Raw genomic sequence first — 18,299 nt, forward strand, 5'->3', positions numbered from 1 at the left:
TCACTAATACTTTTGTCATTGAGTTACAGAGTCGTACAATAGTTAGAAAAATTAAAATATAACATTATCGGCTTACATCAAACATCACTAATAATCACACAAGTGAATATCTTGATATATTCTTCAATCTATAGTAAACTATTATCCTACATTTCGAAATGAAATGGTTTTCACCATAACGTAAACTACAACTAATGCCTATTAAAATAGCCTAACATTTGGAAGTCCATCGGAAATGCATTCAATATGGGTATATTTAGTGTCGTGATAACCGTTTACTTCAGTTCAGTATTAGCTCATCAGTTATCTCACTTCCGTAACATACTTCTAACCACTGTTCTATACTGAAACTTCTACACCACTTAAGTCATTTTTGATCAGCCAACGAGATATCACTGTCCTTCCTACTGCTAACGACATGTTTGACTCAATGATCACGGTAAATATTTATTGTTGGAGAAAAAAAATGTGCGCAATTTGGTTAATGTTGTTGATGTAAAATATTCAGTAAGAAATTTATTTTTACTTTGCTATTATGTATTGTATTGTTCACAAATGTGCAACCCTTATATCTAACGTCCATGGGTGTCAAAAGAAATGGGCAAGCTTATTCGGAAAGGGAAGCACGCGCACAAGAGAGTCAAGCGTATCAGATACAATGCTCGTTGATTAACGACGAGTCCAAGCTTGTTGGTCCGGTGATTTTTTTGTGTGTCCTGTCGGACGTTGATGATACTAATTCTTACCTCCCTTGTATTGATGGAACTACCGACATTATTTCAACTGATAACAACTACAAATATTGCAGACGCTAAACATTTCAAAGCTATTGGTCCAGTGTTAGTGAACCCTCAGTTACTTAAGGGAGACATAAATACTCTATGTACACCCATAGGCAGTCTTTTATTATAAATCTCTCAATTTTAGTGTTTCGCAATAAATAGAAATTATTGGAAACTTTACATCAGTACATAAACTAGACAACAAGTATCTTTATCAATTGCAGACCAATTTCGTTAGATTTCACAGTTACGACTAAATTGATGTGGTGTTGTGTTTTAAAGTACAAGTATGTGCTAATTTCTCATATATTCATTCGCCCTTTCGCCCTTGTCATCTTATCAATAAGAGTTTAAGCTTGGTGGTACACCAATCAACTTCTTACTACCATCGGTACATTTACACGTGATAGAGTCCAAGAATCACAATTGGTCTTTCGCGATGTTAGTAAAACCTCCGATCGGGATTGGCACAAGGACTACAAACTTTCTATCTTCAGAATGGTCTTGAAAATGGAAATAAAAGCACATTTAAGATACTATTCATCACCTATAACTCTAAAAAAAAGTTTTAACTCGAAATATGGAGGACAAAATCAAATGGGGGCGACCATTATGTTGGGCAATTTTCGCTTTATGACATCACAATCGATTTCTGAGTGGCGGAGCTAATGACAAACACTCCAAGGGTCGAATTTACTGGATAACAGGGATTACTTAATAAATCATACAATATTCTGTTTATCACAAAACTTTATTTGTTACACCCCAACTTTTATGTGCTGAATCGTAGATTTGGACGATACGTGGTATTACAACAGTGTGTGTTTTATTGTTATTTTACTCATCATTCATCTTTTTTATGTATACGGAAACAGTTTCCGGTTCATATCACAAAGGAAATCTTATTTCTAAACTTCAATTTTGTAATACCCTGAAATCAATGGTTCTATAATAGGACCGTGACGACCCACTAATGTGGTCAGAAGTTTAAATGAAGCGTTCTCTCATATATAGCAGCTGATCTCATAATGACTCTTTAGGCGGGAATAAATGCGGAGTCGATGATTCAATGGCAACGAAACATTCCATTTCCGGAAATGAGGTTACCCGACTTCCGATCTATGGAATATTATCTATCATGTCTCATATAATGTTTCACGTCTATATCAGTGTTACTGAAGTATATACAACGAAGCTGAGAGTGTGAAAATCTCGAGTACAAAAGGCCATTTATGTTTCTTTATGGTTAAATACCCTTGGTTGGTTTTCTTTTCACGTCTCTGGCCTAGATCGAGTTATTTACTCGGGTCACATTAAAAGACATCTGGCACAATAGTACACCTATTGAAATATCACCGGCATAACCTCAACTATTGTTATCTATGGTATATATCTTAATTTAACGTTAAATACGTTTTCCAAATGGCAGCACATTTGGGTCATCGTAAATATACAGTAAACCATATAAAAAAAACTAGTGTTAAAAAATCACATGTAATATTTTTTATATCGATATTCAGTGGAACTCCGCGGATTCTGTTAATTCTCAATACTTGTTATTCGTATTGTTTGATTAGATTCTAATTACATTACTATTGGCTGTGATAAAAGAAAGCTCAACACTGAAACATCACCGATAACAAGGAAAAACAAGCGTTCCTGATATATGTACAGAGTTTCCTAGTAGAAATCATTGAATGGTTTTCAAGATACAGCATGGAAAAGCTTACAATCAGTGGATTTTGTGTTTCTTGCAATTCGTTTCCATGGTAACCGAGACAACATTATGTCACCAATAACCTAAGTAGCGCTCTCGCCTGATTTGTTTCCACGGTAACCGAGACAACATCATAAATGACATCTCTTCCATAGACAGAGAGTAGCTCTCTAGCCTGATATTTATAATCAGTTTTGTAGAGGTTTCCAAGTTGTCACTCATCGGACGAATGGACGTAGCCCAAATTTGATAACAAAACAACACAGTTTATAGGGGATACAAAAACACAGAATTTACCAAAGTCATTCTATGATTGGTTGGTCGTAACGACATGGAACATAATTGATTGGCTGTATCAGAAATAATAATCGATTGCTTGTTATCGATATATTAAGATAAGAATTGATTGGATGAAATAGAGATATTAATGGATTGGTTGAAATAGAGATGAGGATTGATTGGTTGAAATAGAGATGAGGATTGATTGGTTGAAATAGAGATAAGGATTGATTGGTTGAAAGAGAGATGAGGATTGATTGGTTGAAATAGAGATGGATTGTTAGAAGTAGAGATAAGGATTGATTGGTTGAAATAGAGATGAGGATTGATTGGTTGAAATAGAGATGGATTGTTAGAAGTAGAGATAAGGATTGATTGGTTGAAATAGAGATAAGGATTGATTGGTTGAAAGAGAGATGAGGATTGATTGGTTGAAATAGAGACGAGGATTGATTGGTTGAAAGAAGAGATAAGGATTGATTGGTTGAAATAAAAATGGATTGTTAGAAGAAGAGATAAGGATTGATTGGTTGAAATAGAGACCAGAGATAATGTTTTATTGATTCTGATACCAAATATTAGCACAGCACTGCCGTAACCGTATATTGAAAAAGATAATAAAGTTCTTATTGTTTATTAAAAAACCTCCCATGTTTTGGTTTATTTGTAAACTAATATGAATTCGACATATTATGGTATATGAATGTAAGGGAGACAACTGTGAATAAATTGGATTTGCTTCTGTAGTTCCAGTGTACCGTCTTGAGTTTTTATTCATTTATACGCTGGACACGTAGTAAGGCATTTCCTACCGTTACGCAGCAAGTTAAGTCGACGTTTTTATTAGAATTTTGTTATTTTACCTACCTAGTCAATTGAAACTTAATTTTCTGCTCTACAATAGGACCTAGTCAACAATCAGACTTTAATTCATTCCGGGTACAAAGAGTGGTTGAAATCAAGGTCACCAGCTTATAAACGATACAGGTATATCTTTGACGTCATATTCAAATACCTGTGAGAAGCCTCGACATATATCTGGTTCTTCCCTTTCACACTAGTGGGAAATCCACTTACTAATGCCCACGATCCTATTTTCCGTCATTTTTGTGATTTTTAAAACAAGTACGATAAGTGCTTCTCCAACAGTTTAAAAAAAATTAATCGATCCATCCTTAAATACATTGTTCGATATTGGTGCATTATTATATGATTTACCAGGTAAACAAGTATTCCCAAACGTATATGTCCTGGTCACAGATGTTATAGAGAAGCCGACTTTGGAACATATACAATGAGATATCTTATAAATAAAAAAGAATATTATAATTAACACCAGACCATCGCAGCACTCATTGGCGCTATATAGAAAGTATGATATTGTTCACACAAACACAAAATATCAACGGACTAGTTATTTAGATATAAATTCAGTAGAAATTTTAAACAAATGCGTCCTAAAAAGTTGATGAATAGTACAGATCGTTAACAGAGCTAATGTGAATCGGAAAAGAGGGTACACCATCAAGGGAACGACTCGAGGACTCTCAGTGCAGACTTTTAACGATATGACAGTAAGGACATTAACAATGACGTCATAACTGTCCCCCTGACCTCCTTTATTATAATAATGTTAAATGAGATTTTAAGGGATATGATTTAGCAAATAAAGTTCGTTTGCCACCTACACTTAAACACCTGAGAAATTTCCTTGTAATTTAAAATATTTGGGAAAACCCGTAACTTGATACGTGTACGTCAAACATCGCCAAGACAGTAACTTGTACTCAATGGAACATCTTCCGAAAATATCGGTCATGTAGGTTCATATGTACCCAGTATTCTGATACTACCGTCACTGACATATCAGCCATAGAATTAATAAACAAAATTTCTACACACTATTCATTACTATCGGACATTTCTAAGTGGCTAAAACGTTTATCAACAACCCTAAGAATTAAATCATATATATTTCATATACGCTCATCTCGTCTTCTAGAAAGACACGTGAAAAAAATGAATACCAACATTTCAAGAAAATCATGATTTAAACTCAAATTCGATTAAAGTGTGGAAATCTATATATAATTGACCTCTGAAACGGTGAAAACGGAGAATAGGCCCATGTGTTCTGAAAAGGGCTAACGTCTTCTGCTTTATCAGCGGAAACTTAAAATTTGGAAAATATAAATCTTAATTAAAGTCACACCACTTCATGGAAAAATTGACCTGTTGGTGGTGTTGTAAGTAAATATCGAGATAGGAGATTTTAAGGCAAGACATTATCAATATAAAGTGATATTGACGTTTTAAGTTAGTTAATATCGTTGGTTTGCTCTATAAAAACTTTGATATAAAGTGAAAATGACTTATTTAATTAGCAAAAATTGGGGCTTTGTTATAGAAAATAGAATAGAAGTTCTTACAACATAATCAGTAGAATATTAGAGTGTGGCGTTTCGATGACTACAAGGTCAGTAGAATATTAGAGTGTGACGTTTCGATGACTACAAGGTCAGTAGAATATTAGAGTGTGGCGTTTCGATGACTACACGGTCAGTAGAATATTAGAGTGTGGCGTTTCGATGACTACACGGTCAGTAGAATATTAGAGTGTGGCGTTTCGATGACTACAAGGTCACCTTCATCAGACAAATGACCAGTGTGGAGGGTAATAGCACTGACGCGCGTGGTTTACGAGATGGTACGGAATTAACCAAGTTTCGACTGCACTATATTCCTATGTACACTAAGGTCGGAAATACTGTAATGAGATGGTAAACAGATTAGAGACAAAACTACAAACTAGATGGTAACACTGTACTATAGCCAGTTCGGTAACGCTTTGTTTAAACTTGGTCATAGATGTGCGTCCCTATTTAGTACTGGCCCGCTGCGGCGTATCTTCAGATGGCTTCCTTAAACAACCGTCTGAAATGGTTGTTTTCCCTGTCGACTATTTTGGAATTTTCAATGATATGATTTTGCTGTGTGGTAAAATCTGTACGTGCATGTATATTTATCAGGGATGTTTATTTACTCGGACCCTGAATATCTCCTGCCTGTTTCTCCGATATATGATGCGTCGCAGTTCTTGCATCCAATTTTGTATACGCATTCTGCGACGTTTTCTTTGGGTATTTTATCCTTAGGGTGGACTAGAAAATTTGTGATGTTTCATTGCCGCTTCAATGCCATGACCACGGTAAATCCTCTGAATGGTCTCTGACCGGCTTTTGATGTAAGGGAAGACAACTTGTGCTTCCGTTTTTTCGTTTCCTTCTTAGTGTTTCGTCTCTTTTGCTTACATAAAATTCATTGTTAACTTTCTGTATCGCCCAAACAAGGTACCCACATGTTATCATGGCGCTATGGATGTGATTGTGTTCCTGCTTCTTGTCTTGTTCTTCTGTGACAATCGTTTCACATCTGTTGAGCAAGGTTGGTACAACGCTCAAATGTAAGGATGTAAGGGGTGGTGAGATCGGAAGTTAGGTTATTGGTCTGTGTGCCTCTTTTCCCTATAGACCAACACTTTGATAGTACCGTCAGCTTTCTGTACTAGGAGGGTGACATGGAACGGCATAGTGCCATTGATTTCTTCCTCACAGGTGAATTTGGATCTGTAGGTGGTATTTACGGTATTGATATGCTCAGTCAAATCTTTCTATGACCCTTTTACTGGCTTGCATTCTACGGGCCCGTGTCTCTAGCCTCTTCCTCCATGTTCCATGAAAAGTTGGCCTCATTCGGATACACCTGGCTACCTGATAGATGATATTTCGGAAGGAAAAGTATGTTGTTGTAAGCACAGCTTTTAGTAGATCCATGGGCCCACTGAAACTGATGTCATGCTGCCACCTTTTTTTGCTTTATTGATGGTGTTCCCTTTCAGAATCACGAGTTTGTTCTGTGTCTACTGCCACCGTTTGTGTTTTATTGTTCGTCTTCCGTTTCAGAATCACGAGTTTGTTCTGTGTCTACTGCCACCTTTTGTGTTTTATTGATGGTGTTCCCTTTCAGAATCACGAGTTTGTTCTGTGTCTACTGCCACCGTTTGTGTTTTATTGTTGGTGTTCCCTTTCAGAATCACGAGTTTGTTCTGTGTCTTGTGTCACCTTTTGTGTTTTATTGTTGGTGTTCCCTTTCAGAATCACGAGTTTGTTATGTGTCTACTGCCACCGTTTGTGTTTTATTGTTGGTGTTCCCTTTCAGAATCACGAGTTTGTTCTGTGCCTACTGCCACCTTTTGTGTTTTATTGATGGTCTTCCCTTTCAGAATCACGAGTGTGTTCTGTGTCTACTGTCACCTTTTGTGTTTTATTGATGGTGTTCCCTTTCAGAATCACGAGTTTGTTATGTGTCTTGTGTCACCTTTTGTGTTTTATTGATGGTGTTCCCTTTCAGAATCACGAGTTTGTTATGTGTCTTGTGTCACCTTTTGTGTTTTATTGATGGTGTTCCCTTTCAGAATCACGAGTTTGTTCTGTGTCTACTGCCACCTTTTGTGTTTTATTGATGGTGTTCCCTTTCAGAATCACGAGTTTGTTCTGTGTCTTGTGTCACCTTTTGTGTTTTATTGATGGTGTTCCCTTTCAGAATCACGAGTTTGTTCTGTGTCTACTGCCACCTTTTGTGTTTTATTGATGGTGTTCCCTTTCAGAATCACGAATTTGTTCTGTGTCTACTGCCACCTACTGCCACCTTTTGTGCTTTATTGTTGGTCTTCCCTTTCAGAATCACGAGTTTGTTCTGTGTCTACTGCCACCTTTTGTGTTTTATTGATGGTGTTCCCTTTCAGAATCACGAGTTTGTTATGTGTCTTGTGTCACCTTTTGTGTTTTATTGTTGGTCTTCCCTTTCAGAATCACGAGTTTGTTCTGTGTCTACTGCCACCTTTTGTGTTTTATTGTTGGTGTTCCCTTTCTGAATCACGAGTTTGTTCTGTGTCTTGTGTCACCTTTTGTGTTTTATTGTTGGTCTTCCCTTTCAGAATCACGAGTGTGTTCTGTGTCTACTGCCACTGTTTGTGTTTTATTGTTGGTGTTCCCTTTCAGAATCACGAGTTTGTTCTGTGTCTTGTGTCACCTTTTGTGTTTTATTGATGGTGTTCCCTTTCAGAATCACGGGTTTGTGCTATGCCTACTGCCATCTTTTGTGTTTTATTGATGGTCTTCCGTTTCAGAATCACGAGTGTGTTCTGTGTCTACTGCCACCTTTTGTGTTTTATTGATGGTGTTCCCTTTCAGAATCACGAGTGTGTTCTGTGCCTACTGCCACCTTGTGTGCTTTATTGATGCTGTTCTTGAAATCCGTCCTCAAATGATCATGGGCGTTAGACAACAGTAGAAATAAGTAACAGAGAGTGTAACTAAGGAAAAATTATATATCCTATGAGAATAATCTGTATATGTCCATGGTTTTATCATTAGGGTTTTACAGCAATCATATCCATGTTTCGCTTAGCGATATTGTGTTGCCATTTCTAGCAAGAGACTCGTAATTTCTTTTCGCATTGTGTTTAAAGCTGACAATTTCCATTAGTTTGTATTCGGTGATCTGTAATTTAAACTCGGCTGTGAGAATGGTGTTTTCATTAGTGTCTGCGGTCATGTACTTGTACCGGAAGTTGTTTTCGTTTGGATCGTATGATTTCAGAAAATTTCCACATTTTACCTCAAATTTTTTGCCCGTTACCAATAAATAATGCGTGAGCAGATTTTAAAAGTTCTGGCGCATCCTGTTGTCGTAATAAGACCTGAGCAGGATTCATGTACAATGGTGGATCCTCTGAGGTGACCGCCTTTCGGTACTTTAAAGGACACGATTTAAATGCCATCTCTGTCCACCAGCAGGTGCAGTCAAGAAATTTCTTGCAAGCGATGGTGGGGGTTTGGAATAGCGTACAAGACATGATTTAAAGTGAAGACAGCATTTTTTACTTTTTTTTAATTCTTATTACAATTCTATCAATTTTATTTCACTTGTTTGTTTGTTGTTTTTTTTTTTTTTTTTTTGTTTTTTGTGTTTTTTTTTTTTTTTTTTTTTTTTTTTTTTTTGTTTTTTGTTTTTTCAGAACAGTTTGGGTTATTTTTTCCTGTAGTTACGGCCTTTCGGGCATTAGAAAGTTTTGTATTTGACTATTATCCTCTGGGTTGACAATATAAAACCAATTTCCACATCACAGGAGTTTTACCTTTGTGTTATGTTTCACTATCATCACTAAAATGATTGTTATATTGAACCGACAGTATACATTTGCGATATGCATAGACCATGCTACATTTCCAAAAGTATTATGTTAGCTCCATATAAGGGTTTTTTCTTGTTTGGTGTTGTGATACAACGACACAATCAAATAAAAGATTAATTTCAAATACGAATACAGTCAGGTAGGGAACATCCTGTATCATTTCAAAGCCATTGATGTGTTTCGATTAAAAACCCTCGCTTGTCACTAACCACTAGTTACCTTCAACAAAACAAAACAACTGTTTACCATAATGTTTGTTTAGAATATCCATATAAAAAGTAGAAAGCTTAAACTTAGTTAGTATGAAAATAAGTTTGAAATATTTACAATACTCCAGAAGAATGTTTATTTGTTCCTATTTGCATGCCAGGCATCGTTTTCATCGTTTTACAGTTTACTGACGGCACATTTGAATATTCGGTACGTCTTAATCATACTGAGAGAAATCTATAATGCAGTGTAATATATGTAGTTGGACCTTTATCAATCTCTGTGCCAGATCTTTTAAGGTTGGCCAATGATTAGAGACACCAACTTGTTGACACCACGTCAGCGGTTTTATTCTGTCCTGTGTATACCACTATTTCCATTAATGTTTACAGTGATATTAAAACTAAACCGTTGTCACAAACATAGGAGATCCGGTTATCTTCTGCTGCACCCGATATAAAATATATCAAGCTTTTTTTCGATTCTGATTTGCTGACATCCTATCAATTGTGCGCTTTGTTATGGGAAATAAACACCGGAAATACACCCGAACTCGCTACCTTATTTGGTTTACAGGCAGGACATTAATTCTTAACTTCTAAGATTTAAAAATACGAACGGTATAAATCCCTCACTCCTCATAAACTTTTACAAATTATCACGTCTTCCCTCGTCTTAAGTTCATGTCACACAATATCTGATGAAATTCGGAAACTGGGTTTTATAGACTTGTTAAACTGTGATATGTTTGTTTTGCTATTTTCCTTTGTAAATATTTTTACTTACTATGTTATCAGCCTATCCTTAATCATGTGTCACCAAGCCGTAGGGTTCTGGGTACATTTCATCATTTCGAGGTAATTAAAAGTAATGCAGTCAGTTGATTTAGATCCATTTTTCCCATTTTCCGCTTGTACCATACCCAGGCTGTCCAGCGTCCCTAAAATTCAGTTTTGCTAAAATTCCTAAAAAAAAATGAAAAATTCAAAAGGAATTCCTAAAAAAGCCCTAATTTTTCACTTCAGTTCCTACTTTTTTATATTTCTTACAATTTACTGAAAATGTTTTCAGGGTAGACAATGAAAGGCAGTTGACCAGTGGACTTATGTACCCAGATTGTTATTGGTTGTGACTGAGTGACAGAGGTGTTATTCTTAAGGTCACAGCCAACAGCAGCTGGGACACTGATACCCTGGAAGACACCTTTCCTGCAATTAAGGCATTGTATGTTAGTTTCTATTTTGTCAAATTTGCAAAGTTAAGTCAGTTTAATGCTTTCATACTCCCGATTCTAGTTACAAAATTCCTAATTTTAGCCCTAAATTTGCCCTAAAATATTGTATTTTTTTGTCAAGAAGTGCTGGACAGCCTGCATACCTTAACATTAACAAACGACTTTCTGAAAATGCAAATATAGCATTACAATGATACTTGCCTATATGCCGCAATACATGTTTTATTTTAAATAAAGTAGCTTTTATTGTCTCGAATTAGGTGTGCTTTTCGTCATTGAATTTCCCGACTAAAACAATAAATATTGTGACACTATAATGATACTTCAGACTTGTTAAACTTTCGGTTATGATATTTCTGAAATCACAGCAACTAAAAAGACAAGTTACATTTTCTATACCTTAACTGAGATAATCTGCTGCGTGGATTGTCTGCCGAAAACAAAGTATTACAAGTTTACGGATAACTGGCTTATTTTTTACATTGATATGTTTTTGTGTTAAAACTGATTGTTTTTGCTCCATTAACTGAAATATCAGAGGCCTGTAGCTTTATCGAAGGACAAGAATGGATCAAGGTCAAGGTCAGATAAATCAGACGCCTATAGCTTTATAGAAGGACAAGAATGGATCAAGGTCAGATAAATCAGACGCCTATAGCTTTATAGAAGGACAAGAATGGATCAAGGTCAGATAAATCAGAGGCCTATAGCTTTAATGAAGGACATGAATGGCTCAAGGTCAGGAAAATCAGAGGCCTATATCTTTATCGAAGGACAAGAATGGCTGAAGGTCAGGAAAATCAGAGGCCTATAGCTTTATCGAAGGACAAGAATGGCTGAAGGTCAGGAAAATCAGAGGCCTATAGCTTTATCGAAGGACAAGAATGGATCAAGGTCAGGAAAATAAGAGGACTATATCTTTATCGAAGGACAAGAATGGCTGAAGGTCAGGAAAATCAGAGGCCTATAGCTTTATAGAAGGACAAGAATGGCTGAAGGTCAGGAAAATCAGAGGCCTATAGCTTTATAGAAGGACAAGAATGGATCAAGGTCAGGAAAATAAAAGGACTATATGTTTATCGAAGGACAAGAATGGCTGAAGGTCAGATAAATCAGAGGCCTATAGCTTTATAGAAGGACAAGAATGGCTCAAGGTCAGGAAAATCAGAGGCCTATAGCTTTATCGAAGGACAAGAATGGATCAAGGTCAGGAAAATAAGAGGACTATATCTTTATCGAAGGACAAGAAAGGTCAGATAAATCAGAGGCCTATAGCTTTATAGAAGGACAAGAATGGCTCAAGATCAAGGTCAGATAAATCAGACGCCTATAGCTTTATAGAAGGACAAGAATGGATCAAGGTCAGATAAATCAGACGCCTATAGCTTTATAGAAGGACAAGAATGGATCAAGGTCAGATAAATCAGAGGCCTATAGCTTTATAGAAGGACAAGAATGGCTTTATAGAAGGACAAGAATGGATCAAGGTCAGATAAATCAGAGGCCTATAGCTTTATAGAAGGACAAGAATGGATCAAGGTCAGATAAATCAGAGGCTTATAGCTTTATAGAAGGACAAGAATGGATCAAAGTCAAGGTCAGATAAATCAGAGGCTTATAGCTTTATAGAAGGACAAGAATGGATCAAGGTCAAGGTCAGATAAATCAGAGGCTTATAGCTTTATAGAAGGACAAGAATGAATCAAGGTCAGATAAATCAGACGCCTATAGCTTTATAGAAGGACAAGAATGGATCAAGGTCAGATAAATCAGAGGCTTATAGCTTTATAGAAGGACAAGAATGGATCAAGGTCAGATAAATCGGGACAGAAATATCATTTTGACATATGATTTGATCAAGGAGATAATCAAATATTCAATTAAATTCTTTCAGCTGGCCATAATTTGTTTTCTGTAGGTAAATTATGTTTGAGAAGACACTAACTCTGTGTGTCATTGTCATATACCAACTTAGATGCCGCTAACTGTTTGCCGTTTGATGTCTTTCGTACGTCATACTTGTAATACAATAACACTATGGTGTTAACCCATAACACAAATTAAATTAATTTCTTTACTGCCATAGCTTGGTTCTTGGAATTGATTTGGCATTTAGTCTGATTTATTGTCCATATGGTACCTAGTTGGGATATCTCCATTACAATGTAATGAGTAGGACTAAAAAGCTTCTAGGGGAAGTGGAAGACAAGCTTTATGGTTAATTTTTAAAAGATACCTGTAATAAATTCATACGACTGTCTCCTAATCTGGAATATAACAGGTTTCTGTGGATCAAAATTATACATTTACATCTGAATGACAATGCCATTACATTAAAAAGTACCATAATAACATCCCGTGCGTGACCATTCTGACGTCATTGTTATTGCCATAGAAACGACGAAGGTATACCGTCAGACTGGCTGTTCCATTTGATGGATTAGGTCGGTAATGAATGAACTGGACAGCAACATTCACAGGATGTGTAACTATAAACACTGAACAGAATTTTGAAAGCAAACGTATCATATTGTGTTAGCTAACAAGCAATGTTCTGTTTTCTTACAAAACTTTGTCATTCATAACTTCATAAACGCCATAACAAGATAATTTCGAAATCATTTCAAGATTTTTCATCAGTCGTGTTCTTATGGAATTCGTGTCCTACATATCATTGATGTGTTTAGGCCAGTTGGTATTGCTGTAGTGAAATAATCAGTCCTAGTTATCTATAAATGGCATCTGTCCAATAATGTTTGTCGAGAATAAATCATAACCCCATCTGAAACAGACGCAGCACAGCGTGTATATTATCCGTGTTCTAAAATTAAAAGTATGGTTAAAAGCAACGGACGCCGTGATAATAACAGAAATTCATACAAACGGTTATCGTCACTTTCCCTGGTCTTTGTCATGGTCATCTCGCTATTAGAACTTCAGGACGGACAAGTTCTGTTTATCAAATGATAAGTTTGGAGCATGAAACGTATTTCTATGAGTGGAATGTGTTTCAGTACCGTTAAATGTAAAATTGACAGGTTTGTGTGTGTTGCAAAATCCGATATGGAAATGTCAAAACAAAACGTCCTATCAGAGTTTTGTCTATGTGGGGCAACAACTGATTTACATAGCAAATGATTTTCTCTTTCTTTTCTATCAGAATTTCCCTTTTTAGCTGGGCATCAGTCATTATTACAAATGTACGTTTACAAACCTTTATAATATCAATCAAAATGAACGAATGTTTGTGGATTTCGATTTGCTCAACTATATAACCTTAAGTTAGAGAATTCTGAATTCATGCACTAGTTCAAATTTATTGTTCATAAAAAATTATTGGCCACATTAAGCAGATATCTGTTGATATTTGGAATGGTCCATCCTGAGGATCCGACCGCAGGCCCCCATGCGGTTTCTTCTACGTCACAACCTGCTGGGGGCTCTGTACACAAGCGATCATTTGCCTCGCCTTAACTGTAATAATACTCGTAAATTTATGTGTATTTATCGGATACATCAATTTCTTGTTTACTCCCATATTCATTAATTTTTAACAAATCCATGTTGTGATATCCTACTGGTTAGAAGAATGCATTGGGTTGACGCTGGAAAAATCTCTTTATTTCTTTGACATGTTTATTTTTCGTAATTCAAAACCCAAATCTTGTCTTCAGTGCACGGATCGTCCGCATTTTTCTTCCTGTGTTAGTTTGTTTTATCATTCAAATGGAAAACAGGTCTTAAACACAAGAAACAAACTGACGAGAATTCACAATTATTAATCTTCCCAAAGCAGTCTGTGAAAGGTGCCACCATCTTACAATACAATCCTATTAGTATCAATTCAACGTTGATACAACTACTGGATGAGCTGTTGACAGAGGTCATCACGTCGCGTGCCTCCTAATAAAGGTCATGACGTCAGGAGCAGTTGGCTTGTTTCTGTTGTTGGTCCTCATTTGTGCATTCACGTTAGTTGTTGAAACTAGATATTATCTATTTCATTGGGTTGTAAAGAAATTCTAGATGCATGATTTGTCACGTAAGCAATGTGCATTTTCTAATGAAACTCGAGAAAGAATTATATGATTTTATGACATATGTGGTTTTTCATTTCCACCCTTTTAGAACTGGCGCCAGGTTTTTATCACTCTCCATTAGGACAAATTTCCTCGGGTTAGTAAACATACCTGTGAATATTGAAACATCCAGAGAGAAATGTTCTCAAGTGATCTATTGATAACTTGCTCAATATGTACCCTGTAACCCTCATAAGACAATTGAACAGTTATTCCTAAAGTACAGACAATTGTGTAAAATGAATGAAACAGCTATCAACGTGTCAATGGGGACATGTTCTGTTACAGTACACGATATGTGAACCATGGACCTATACAAGGCCGACTTGTATAGATAACTTGATGTGCCCATTTAGGTACGAGATGACCACATGTCCTCCAGTTTGCTCATCTTGGTGTCACTTTTCCAATCCCCAACAAAGATTTGCTCGTTGACCTATTTATTTTCTGTTCTTGCCTCTTACTGTATTGATTAGTCACGTGACATTTGCCCTTACATAGATATGTCATGCAATGTTTCTAAAACGATCTCTGTCATGGTATCATGTCATGTATTATAGAACAGTATATATTGTTTCTCAGCTAATACAATGTCAACAACTAGCGGCGGTGACTAGCCAGTTGTCATGGTTACTGGTAGGTAGAATATCGAAATCTGAAACCGGAGTGGTACAAATGTATATCTTATGGAAAGACTTGTCTGAATAGTGATAAAGTATCTCTGGATTGTATCGTTACTAGGGTTTGTGGCCAGTAAGACATACCATCTTGTGAAGGTCGCTCTCCGTGTTAACACCACTAACATATCTCATAATTGTATCGTCCTTATGTTCACACATGCTCTGAAAGGAAATGGACACTTCTGTTTATAAGATAGTTTTGAGAGAGAGAGAGAGAGAGAGAGAGAGAGAGAAAGAGAGAGAGAGAGAGCATTTTACATATCTCATAATTGTATCGTCCTTATGTTCACACATGCTCTGAAAGAAAATGGACACTTCTGTTTATAAGATAGTTTTGAGAGAGAGAGAGAGAGAGAGAGAGAGAGAGAGAGAGAGAGAGAGAGAGCATTTTTATAAGGAACTCGAGGAAATGCTTAAAAAAAACAAAATAGAATGAAGAAAATAAGTCCTGAAAAAGAGATCCATAGAGTGGATTTTTCATTTTCATGTTTTCCTTTCTTTTTTTAATTTTGGTCAATTCTGGGATTCACGAAAGTCTGTTTGAACAATTTTGGGGTTTTCATACATGAAAAGATGCTCAAATTACAGAGTTTATTTGGTCTTTGCATATAGGTACTGTTTGTCTATGTTTTAGTGGACTGAGTGTAATCATTAAACTCGATATATGTGTTGTATTAATCTTGCATTTTCATTTTGAATAACTTGTTTCACCTGAAATTTTTATCCTTTAATAGGCAAAATCAAAATAAACTTACCTCAGATAAACAGAATCTCCCTCACACGTTCCAAAACCGGAATCAAAAAAGGATTCTGGAATGCGGTTCTTATTTTTGTGTTTTAAGTTGCCATGCTTCTCAATATTGTTTTATAAGATAAAGTTGTAAATTTTGTGTTGTGATCTAGAATCATCATTTAGTGTAGTGTTAGGTTCGGAGTTGTTTGGAACACATGCCCTCATTCAATTTAAACGATATTTTGTATTTGTTTTAACTTTCATTTGTTTTATATATATATGCCTGAAATATTACCCACAATACATCCCTCGGCCAGAAACGACTTCTCTTTAACTCGATCGGCATCAGACTAATAAACCAGAGGTCACGAATTCGAATCTTAGCGGGGGTATTGAAATAAATGATGACCTCTCTTACAATTATATCTATTTAAGTGTTTAAAAATATATGTAAAAAGTGGATTTTTTGTTTGTTTCCCTTTCACGTGATAATTGTACACCAGGTAGATTGATAGTGATCGTCTGTGTTGTCCTCAGTGCTGTATCTACAATCACATTAGCTAGGCATGTTGATCAGCCATGTATACATACTATAACGTAAAATCTTTATATACAAATATAATGTTTTGTATGCAAATTCAATGCACGTGATTTATTCATTTCTATAAAGATTAAATGTCTTGTACAAGCCCTCTCCCTATTTAATTTATTGGATGTCGACGGTATCATTTTGAATTTCTAAATCATTCTTAATTTTTAAAAGTTTATTGATTTAAGTTTTGAATGCAAACATTTGCGGTCACAATAAGACACTATTAGGTACATAATCTAATGCTTTATATCCAGTAATGTGATGAGACATATCCTTTTAAATCAATATTTTGCTGTGCGGTTAAATACTCACATCTATCGTGTAGCTAGTCTATTGTGTATCGTAACATGCATGTGTTACAACACTTCTGTAATGTCATAAAAAGTCACATCTGGATGACACAAATAGTTGTCTCGGTAGTGAACATGTACTGTCCAAGTCAAAAGGTTTCGCTTCTTCTTATCAGAAATCTGGCTCATATATAAAAAAAAAAAAATATTGCACTTGTGCTATATTCACATATTAAATTTTTAGACTTGTTTAGTTAATTCCGTATTACATCAACACTCATGTAAAACACTATATTTACAATAAAACTGAATAAAAGATATTCCTACAAAAGTTAACATGCTTTGTTCACAGTCTTTTTTGTGCAATTATTCAAATGGCGGAGTTTTATTCGACATTTACAGTAGGAGTTATCGCCCTTCCTTCACTTCTGCCCGGAGAGTTACGTATTAGTTTATATCCATATGTTATCCCAATAAGATTTTTTGTGTACAGAAGGGTGATAAATATCTACAAATTGGGAGTACACGGGAAACTGGAGAAGGTTGCCTGCTGTCAAACGGTGCTAATAATGTTGTTTTAAGTCGTGTAAAGCTTGCTGTACACGCTGCAGATCTTGTAAATATACAAACATCCCGCAGTCACGCAATGCACGCACTTACTAAAAATACATCACACTCGTCTTATATGTATTCATTTTATCACTATCAACGCTACACACTATCTCGAACTCCACGTGAGGTCACCGTAGTGACGTACACGAGGATGCACGTCCGTGTGATCGGCGACAACCCACCTGTTCTAACCTAAGATCACATAGGTTTAACAGATTATGTATGTACAACATGTAAATCTCGTCAGAGCTGCGCTTATCCTCAACATACGGTAGCACGATTAAAGATAAAACAAGAAAATTTATCTGGCTCCAATATACGTCATCAGTGCTGGATAATGAGAGTTTCGATTTTTTTTCACTATATTTCAAACATTCATATTTTGATGTTGAATATATAGAAAGGGGCTTTTATAATGGAAATCATATTCGGAGATATAAAACACCTGTTCAACAAGATGAAATATAACATTTTTTATACGAGTCAATGGATTAAGGAGCCATCGGAACAAACGCTGACGCGTTCAATCTCCCTACACCCAACTAAATCTCTCCTTAATATTGAATAAATATGGACCAGATTTTAATCATATACACAACCTCAAGGCAATGTCCTCACAGAAATGAGATATAATGGTATAATGTCCTCATATAGTGACGTGGAACAGAGAAGACGAAAATACGAGTTTGTGGGCACTATTGAGAGAGTAGAAACGTTTAATTCAATAAAAAAATGATGCTTGTATTTCGTGCAATTTCAATGCAATTCAAGTGACCGTGTGTAGGGACATGCAAACGTCCCCATAGCCGTACGAGTTTCCCCACAAGGTAGGTGA

Source organism: Ylistrum balloti, unplaced genomic scaffold (assembly GCF_031769215.1).
Source record: "Ylistrum balloti isolate Yb309-2 unplaced genomic scaffold, AGI_CSIRO_Ybal_v1 Utg369700, whole genome shotgun sequence".
Classification (NCBI taxonomy): domain Eukaryota; kingdom Metazoa; phylum Mollusca; class Bivalvia; order Pectinida; family Pectinidae; genus Ylistrum; species Ylistrum balloti.